Source organism: Cyprinodon tularosa, unplaced genomic scaffold (assembly GCF_016077235.1).
Source record: "Cyprinodon tularosa strain WSP-4 unplaced genomic scaffold, ASM1607723v1 ctg88, whole genome shotgun sequence".
Classification (NCBI taxonomy): domain Eukaryota; kingdom Metazoa; phylum Chordata; class Actinopteri; order Cyprinodontiformes; family Cyprinodontidae; genus Cyprinodon; species Cyprinodon tularosa.
In genome coordinates, this window is record NW_024039651.1 from 213,627 (window position 1) to 221,170 (window position 7,544).

Genomic DNA, 7,544 nt, shown 5'->3' on the forward strand with positions numbered 1-7,544 from the left:
TACAGTAAATACTAATTTGATTTGTTTTTATATCTGTATATAGTGTTCCAATCCCTAAAGACACCAACCAATGAAATGTATCCTTAAAAAGCGAACTTATAGCACCTTATTATTACACTTCTCATTGTACAGAGAATATCTCTTCTTATTGTCTTTCCTCCATCTTCCCTGATTACCACTTAAGCTCACAAAAAGTCCCTACTATAACATGTCGGACATTTTTTAGGGCCTGTGGGACTTTCTGAATTATGAACAACAATGTTATATTTCGATGAGATCTAAGATTTTTCTTAAAAAGATTTAATGGGGAACTGCTTTTAGTCTTATGATATTTTGGAAATACAGAAAAGGAAGGTATGTGTTTAGTTTGTAAAATATCATTGCAAAGATAGTAGTGAACAGTAGACATAATGATTGTGAAAAAATAAAGATAATTAATTTTAAAACGAACTTATGAAAAGACTTTTCAGACGAGTCCAATGAGGAAATAGATGCTGATGTGTGCCCCAGTGGCCTAAAGGATAAGGCACTGGCCTCCTAAGCCAGGTATTGTGGGTTCAAGTCCCATCTGTGGTAAACGCTACTACAAAAGTGCACTGGAAGCATTCCAGTTGCAGGACTTAACACCAAAGTCAGTGTTCAGCTCTGAGTTGTTGCACCTATTGGTTAGAGGAGGGTGCTTGAAGTACTTGGTTTGAGCCCCATGACCTGCTCTCTGAGGACACCTCACATTGCTAAATGCAGAGAGTGAATTTGGTTGTTTTGTACCATCTTTTATAGCACATCATTCTGTAGCAGCAAAGAAGCCGCAGGCCATCATGCCACCAACACCATATTTGACTGTTGTTTACACACAGTATTTTCATCAGAATATTTGTTGGATGATTTGAGACGGGTCTTTGTGTAGTGATCAGCATTACCTTTTCTAACAAACAGCTTTTTTTATGGATCAGTGCTTCTAGTTCCTTTTGTATGTCCACTTCTATCTCCTTGACCCTCAGTCTAGAAGTTCCTTTCTATTAAAAGGGGCTTTTTTCCTCTCCACTGTCACTGTATGCATGCTCGGTGTGAGGAATTGCTGCAAAGCAGAGGTCTCCAACCCTGGTCAAGACCCACTGTCTACCAGCATGTGTTAGGTGCTCCCCTACCTACACACACGTGACTTAAAACAAGTGAGTGATTAAGAGACCTCTTCAGCCTTTGGAGGATGCTGACAAGTTAATGTGATCATTTGGTGCCAGAGGCACATCTAGAACTTGCAGGACAGTGGGCTCTGAGGACCAGGGCTGAAGGCCTCTGTCAGTCTCAATGAGTTGTGATGTGATAAATATGTCATTAAACGAATTCAAAAATTTTAAAGGTTTAAAAATTTTACTGACACAGTGAAAATAGATGTATTTGATATTTCCTCCTCAGTTCATCTCTACCGGACAGATGTAGATTAGATTTATCTGCTGCTGTAAAGATCAAGCAAGGCTTACAGATGCAGCAGACACATCATTGATCTGTTTAGTTTAACAATGTTTGGTGGAAATCACAGAGATATGAAACAAGTAAGGTTTTACTGCACATACAGTTGTGCTTGAAAATGTACATACCCCCCATGAAAGAAAATAATACATTTACACTAGAAATTCAAATAACCTAAAACTGGAAAAAGTAATAATAAAGATAAAAATTTGCTAAACTAAAAACATTGCAAATGAGCATCTAATATTTTCCAGTCATATAGAAGTGGGACACAGTTTTTGTAGTTCTTACAATGGTAGACTCGTTTCTATAGAGAAGGTGCAAAGCATGATTTGAAAACAGCTTTTAATTTTTTTCTCATGTTGTGTGATTTTTAAATTAGCTTGTTGATAATTCCGGACATTTAAATACCAAGTAAGGCCAAAAAGGGGAAGGAAATTCTTCATAGCCCAGTAGAATGAATGCAGCTTGTGCATAAAATACTAAAACCATTTTATTTGATTCTGTCATATGTAAAAGTTATTAGATATATTTATTTTTCTAAACAAGCTTTCATAAATGAATATGCTCTTTAAAATTGTGTATTATTTTTGTAATTTTATTTTAATCTATTTTTAAGGCAGACTGCATGTGAGACTCTGAATATTATCAGATTGAGATACAAAAAAAAAAAAAAAAAAGACATCCCACCTTCCCAATTACCTGTCCGTCCTCACCTTTGGCATCTCTGGGCATGGAAATAGGGCTGTTTTTTTGACCATGAATCAGACCTTCAGAGCCTCTCCATCTAAATGACTTCCTCAGGTCAGAGGTCAATGTCCCATCACTCACTAAGCCGTGCCTGATTAGCTGGTTGGGTCAAAGTCCCAGGATGGTTATTTACTTAGAGGAATCTTCACGCACGATTTTCTTCAAGCAAGATTTCCTGTTTTCCATATTGAACTTGGTGAACATGTTATTCTACATGACAATAGATTTGTTAGTTTCTGCATTGTTAATTGTTAATCATTTTGTTGCTTCAAGTTTATTAGTAAAACTAACAAAAAAAAAAGCTTTATTTCTTTTGTTTAATTTTCTGTGTTGTTAAAAAGACCTTTGCGTTTTATTTAAAGCTGGCCCGATAATTATTCTAACCTTGGTTTTATTTCTCCAACATGACACACCATCCTGTTTTCGCAACCCCACCCTTTCCTAGCAATCTCTGACTATTATTCTCCCTTGAATCGCTGCTGACTCGAGCCGCGGCCTGCTGCTCAGGCTGCGGCTGAGTTTGACTGCGATCTAAAAGACTGTCGATGACACATTTGTGTCAGGAAGCAGCTTTGGTCACCGAATACTCTTTAGAAACACAAAAGAATTGCAGAAGGCAATATTTACATCAACAGCAACGTTTAGGGCAACAACAATGCAGCCCCCACGCTGGAGTGGGTGTCAACAAAGCAACGCCTCACCAAGTCTAATTTTCAAATTAATTTGCCCCCACAGACTCGGCCTATAGAGCTCAATGGGGAGGAAGAAAGAACGAGTAATTGTGTTTTGTTTTATACTTTTATCAGCTTCACAAACATGGTGGCACAAACAAAGTATCCTTTCTGTGCCGTTTCCTTCCACTCTGATTGGACTAATTTGGACCTGTTGACAGCGAATCCCATCCGTGCAGGAACAAGCCAATCAAATCTCAGCGTCTGTCATCCCTGGCACAAGGAGCTTCCAGCCCCCCTCCTTCATAAAGGCCTTTGTCTCTGTGACCTAACTGACCTGGAGCATTTTTTAATATGGAAAGTCTGATTAAGTCTCTCAAAACAGGACGCGAGGCATTCTGCTCTAGAGCTTTTGGTTCAAAGGATGAAAGCTGTTCTTTATGACATTACAAGCTTTCTAAATGCAGTCATCAGCAAGCAAGCACGCAGTATAAAGATACTATGAGCAAAAAAAATAAAACAAAAAAGAACCAGGGTTTTCCAGAATATATCATTAAAAAAGTCACCAAAATTATATTTTTCTTTTGTTGCTTTAATTCGGTTGAAAAGTTAAAGACTGATAAGGCATCTGCATATAGACATCTTGTGCATTTTTTCAAAAGTTGTAAGAATTGTTCAAATAGGTTAACAAAGCCGTTGCACAAACAAAGTTATTAAGATATTTATCCAAGGTAATAAAGGAAGTCAGCATTTGTGATCAGCCTTTGATAGAGAATGAAAAGGTTCACATCCTGTTGCTTATTTAAACTATTATTTGAAAGAAGACACCTTTAGTTTGAACTGCTTTTGGGTACAAACAGGAAACAGCCACAGTGTGACAGAAAAGATTAGATGAATTATTTGAACTGTGAGGATTTTATGATTTGTAAACAAGAACTGGCTTCTTCTTTCCTACTCAAAATGCCAAAATTGTCTATCCTGTCTTGTGAGCTGGAACTCATATGAATTCTCCATGTGTTATGTTTGATGTGCGAACATTAAAGAAACAGACTTATCTCAAGATGATATTTTCACAGTTTGACCTTTTTAGAATTGATTTTAGTTACAAAATTGGAAAAAGAGAAGAAACATTGTATTAAAATAAACAGATTGAAGTAAACAAAACCATTCAACATGTTCTGATCTAAAAGAAAATAAGTGTCTCAAATCAGTACAGCAAACTATAAGATATAAAGTTCATTGATCTACTGGCCACATTATTGTGATCAACGGCACTTAGTTCAGCCAACCATTTATAAAGTTTTATGTCAAACTTTTTCAAATCAGTCTTTCTTACAGACATTTCTTATTGTTTTTTATTTGCTTTCATTTTGCTCTACTAAAAAAACATGAGAACATACTGAGTTCTGTAGTGCATCAAGTCAATTAAGAGAAAAACAAACCAGTGGACATAAAGTCATGGACTGTTGACATATTTGAATAGACCAGTTTCAACAGGAGTAATTAAATGCCCATTCATGGAGCATTGGCAGTAAGTAGGGATACATTTTTGAAGTATTTTTAAAATTGAGGTCTAGTCCGGTGGTCAGCTATAGTTACTTGGCTCTTATATATGGAGATAACATGTCCTTGGGTTTATGGAAAAGTAGTGTAATTCTCTAATTGGTGGAAACTAATCACCAAGTAGGATGTTTGATTTTTTTTTTTTTTTAGTTAACTAATATTAACTAACATGTGGAGTTAATGTGGTTGAGCCTGCTCCCAGTATCACTCCACTGAATCAGATGAATATCATCAGTCTCCTATTACTTACTTCATTGAGGATAGTATTCTACGCTGTCCAGTTTTCATAGTTTTAAAATGATCCCAGTGGGTAAAATATCATTGGAAATAATGTGGCCAATTGGTACCATGCAGAGATGAAGTCTTGCTGGTGCTATGAAGAAACAAAAAAATAATAATAATAATTATTGGCTCATAGGTTATTCTCACACCCTGCATTTATTATAAAAGATTAGATTTTTTCGGATGCAGACCACTATAACATGTATAACATCTGACTTACGCTTTAGTATTTTAGATTTAGAGGCTTTAGATTCCCTTTTTTAATTATTCAAGAATTAAATACACATTAAATTAAATATTCAGGACTGACTAATTTGAATTGAAAATGCACAGATAATCTTTATCTTCAGAATATTTAATTTTTATTCATATTTTCAATATATTTTTATTGCAGTATTTTCACCTTTTCTATCAATTATTTAGAAAATTAGCAATTAATGTCCTATCACTATTTTTATACATCCTTTACAGCTCTGGATAGAATAGCCTTTAGTGGCAATTTTACAATGAAACTTACCTTTTATAAGTTAGTCTTAGTCTTTTTTAGCTAATCTGTAACTCATGCCGGTGACACACCTACAGAGATGTTTGTTAAAAGAAATGTAATGAGACCAAGCTAATTAGCTAGCTGGACAGTATGCATGACTTTCATACAGGAGTCTGGGGATCAAATTTGGCTTGGGCCCTCTATTGACTACCATGCCACAATATGTATATATAAAAAATATATATATCATTTATTTTTTGTCTTGATAATAAGGGCTGATAATACATATACTGTACATAGAACCTCGAAAATTACTTTATAAAGCCATGAAAACTGAGCAGAGCACCATTCATACTTTCACACCTGATATCCTGTATGTCTGACTAGTTTCTAGCATTTCCACATCTTTACAGAGCAATACTAAATAAAAAATGAAATCATTTAAACCCTCAATGTTTCAATTTCAATTAAATTAAATTCAGTTTATTTATATAGCGCCAATGACAACACATCATCTCAAGGCACTTTACAGTTCACCAGATCACACAGTCAAATTGATTTAAAGTTGTGATTGCATCGACTTGTTGACTCCAATGCAATCCCTCACACTGAGCATGCTTGTAGCGACGGTGGAGAGGAAAAACTCCCTTTTAACAGGAAGAAACCTCCAGCAGAACCAAGCTCAGTGTGAGCGGCCATATGCCGAGGCCGACTGGGGTTCAAGGAGACAGAAGCAGAGATGCAAAAAGCAACTTAAAAAGGCGGCCCCGTCCAGGAAACACACAGCCAGACAGACGAGCTCTGAGCCAATGTCAGAGGATGAACAGAGTACATACAGCCAGTCACTGTTAGAGAAACAGGACTACACTGGAAAAACAGGCCGAATCTACAACTTCTCCAACACAGGGACTGCCAATATTCTTGATGGTAAAATAATTTTTTATTATGGTTTCTATTGTCTTAAAACCAACTTATTTATCACTTTTCTGAAACTACAACCAAACAACAGTTTGTTCCTTTCCAGTAGATGTTTTTTTTTTCTTTTTAAAATGTTGAAGGGGGCTCTGTTGTTTATAAATTTTTTTTTTTTTTTTGCATGATTTAGGTTACAACTCAGGCTTTGACCTTATGCAATCACAAATTTATAACTTAAGAACTTTGAACATTTTAGCACCAGCCTTCTAATCCAACTTCAGTGCAAGCAGCTTGTTTATATCTATAAACTAGAATTTTCACACAATAAACAAGGTCATAAAAACACTTTTTGGAAAATAAAATAATAAAAAAAAATGTAAAGGAAAATGAGATGGCCATAGAAAACACCCAAAAGTTTGTTAGCAATTGTCTAAGCAGGGAAGCCTACAGTGTAAAGTTTCCTGTGGAGGTAAACTGGACTTTGCTAAAGTAGATGTGAACAGGTAGAGAGATGCATCCTAATTACTTTCCAGTTTTCTTTCCTCTGCTTTAAAGATTTTTTTCGTGTCAAGAGACAACGGCACCTTTGCTCTGGCAGTAAGCCGAGACAAATGACCAGTAAAAGACTGAGACCACAGCAGCTGGCAGAAAGACTCTTGACTCCATTCAGAGTCTCCCAGAGCAACTCATCCTTCAGCACCATTATGACCCACTAATATATAGGCCAGCACCTGTCTTTGGTGGGCCAGGACTCCCCTCTTCCCATCACCTTCGTCTTCTGGAGGGGTGGAGAAGCCTGGTGATCCCCATCCATCCTAAATGCTAAGCAGACCGACGAGAAAAGGCAGTTGTGATGAGAGAGAACGAGAAGAGTATGCACCCGTAACCTCTTTGTGCTTTTAACCACCGCCTTTCTTGTATTCCACGGTCATGTCCACACAATAGAGTCCTAACAGCAGCTGTCAGCAGACAACACTACGGTAACGCTACGGGGGCTGGATCATGTTAGCTCTGTGTTTGTGCAACACTGAAAGCCTGCTAGCTACGGTTAAAGAGTGTTTTGTGTTGTTTTCTAAAGAGGTGTGTGGCACCTTTCAGCTTCATGTTTACAGACACCAAACGCCACTGAAAGAGAGAGCATCTGATAACTGGAGGAACGGGAAGGCTAAACATGCTTTTTATTTTCTTTAAAATGGTATATAAGATGTCCGGTAGAGGGCTCCACTTTGCTTGATCGATATAGTGAGGTGTTGACATGTCATTTTGCTCTGGCAGAACAGAGATAGCGAGGCTGAGAATGGAGACGCTGAGAGACGGCAGCAGGTGAATTGTCCTGACAGCAGATACAGTGTATCAACGTGCTGCTTTTAAGTGTGCGGTTTGGATTCAGTGTGTCCCTACATGTA